Source organism: Etheostoma spectabile, chromosome 12 (genome assembly GCF_008692095.1).
Source record: "Etheostoma spectabile isolate EspeVRDwgs_2016 chromosome 12, UIUC_Espe_1.0, whole genome shotgun sequence".
NCBI lineage: Eukaryota > Metazoa > Chordata > Actinopteri > Perciformes > Percidae > Etheostoma > Etheostoma spectabile.
In genome coordinates, this window is record NC_045744.1 from 3,606,940 (window position 1) to 3,608,887 (window position 1,948).

A 1,948-nucleotide genomic window follows, 5' to 3' on the forward strand; every position below is an offset into this window, starting at 1 on the left:
CTGGCTACAAGTTAGCATCAAACACAACAGTGGCTGTCAGTGGAATGGCGTTTTGAGCTAACGTTAGCAATCAAACAACCATAGATAGCTAAAACATTTCTGAAATGTTTTCCATATTCTGTTATTGTTTGTAATGAGCCAAGTTTATTATTTCATGGATTTCACAAATTTGAGTACAACACGTTATGCCGTAAACCGTTTGCCCGATTTAAATCTGCACTCGACTCACATTGGGCAGTGACACTTGTGTTTTAAAACTTTCTTGTGGCAGCGATAGAGACAGTGATGTTTCCCGTTTCCTGTTGGGGACTCTCCCACCGCCTCAAAACCGTCTGACAAGTCTGATCACTGGTTACATGATGGGCCACCGCAGCGCGACGTGGGGTTGCGTTTCTCCAAAAGTTGAGTCCATCTCAACTTCTCGCCACAGGCCCATTGCTCCTTTTTTGCGTGTCCTTCCTGCAGCAAACCCCGCCACAGCCTAAACGCACTACCCCCATTTCAAATGAATGAAAAGACTTGTGGTTTTACAGCGCCGTAAAACGCAGGCGTGTGAATGCCCGCTTGTGCTGAAAATAGAAAATGAAAACACTGTAAATGAGATAAAATGCAATTGGGTTGAAAGCAGTGGTAATGACAGTTGAAGTAGTTGAACCTGACTAGCCACTGCAGAAGGGAATGCAAAAACGAATCTTTGTGAAATACTGAAGTTGAAGTTAAGGTCAAACACTTAGAAGTTGGAGCGTCACTTGGAGTTTAGAAGAAAGCTCCACAACAACCCTCATGTTGTCCTCGGGTCAAATTGACCCGTTTTCCTATATCAATGTTATCAATGATCTCTACTTTCATTAATTTTGGGGCGTCTTATTCAATTTTATAGCATTTGAAAAACAAATTGAAGTGGTTTTAAAATAATATTGAGTAAAAGTTGACATATTCCAGTCTGTGATTATCCATCAACATCCATTCCTTTAATTTTAGTCTAAATAATTCCTCATTTCTGCTTTTCTAACTCAAACATCAGGTATAATTTCCTATGAATGAGGTTTACTGACCAAAAATTCCAAAAATAACTGTAAAACTAAAGTTAATAAGTTAGTGTTAAGTAATGTTGAAAATATCAAAAAAAAGTGACAAACATTGAAAAAAGCGTCAAAAGTGTGGAAAAAAGGGACAAAAACGTAAGAAAAAGTAAGAAAAATAAACGATAAAAAGCCTCAAAAGTGTTTCCAATTTTGACTGGAAGACAACACAGGGGTTAAGATGTCACTTCAAGTGAAAATAGATGAATGGAAAAAAGCAGCTAAGAACAAAATATTTAATTACCATTTCAAGTTCAAACCCTAAAAAGTGTTTACATAATCATTTTCCATGCAGGTCCAGAAAGACGTTAAAACACCATTTAAAGTGTGAGAGATGAAAGCCGCTGGAATGTCAGTCGAGTTATCCGTCATCTATAAACAAGTGTGGCGTGTAGTTCTGGGGAAGGACCGGCACAAAAGATTTCGGGGATTTGTTGACGGATTCATATCGACGTCAAATCGGACGGGTTCATTGGGAGAAACATTGTCAACGCGTCACCAAAGCTCTATTCATTTAGCTCTCAGCAGCCAATGAGCCTCCAGCAATGTGTGCAAAATGAATGAGTGGCAGTGAAGAAATTGGGTTGGTTCAAAATAAAGTTTTATTTACGATTTTAAGCTCTGATTAGATGTCACATTTTATTATCATAAATCATTTTACGGAAAGTGCTTTGATTGTGGGCCTGTCACTCAGAATTCAGACACAACTGACCTTGAATCAGCTGTAGGAGACACAGCGTGACTAAAATGGCCCCCAGACAAAACATGTGGGACTAGCAAGGTCACATGACCAAGATGTTGACTCATGTATGAGTCCAAAATGTCCAGTTATCCAAAACCAAACAAGGGAGGGAAAGCTGAAAAAA

General features: G+C 39.0%; 1 protein-coding gene and 1 long non-coding RNA gene across 12 annotated transcripts in view; one reads left to right on the forward strand and one right to left on the reverse strand.

Moving 5' to 3' along the window:
* LOC116699528 (transcriptional repressor p66 alpha) overlaps nucleotides 1–1,948 on the reverse strand; it is a 22,707-nt gene that overhangs the window by 12,795 nt on the left and 7,964 nt on the right. The gene's annotated exons all lie outside the window — the stretch shown is intronic.
* The window catches only part of LOC116699538 (uncharacterized), a 19,406-nt gene that overhangs the window by 11,722 nt on the left and 5,736 nt on the right, over nucleotides 1–1,948 (forward strand). The gene's annotated exons all lie outside the window — the stretch shown is intronic.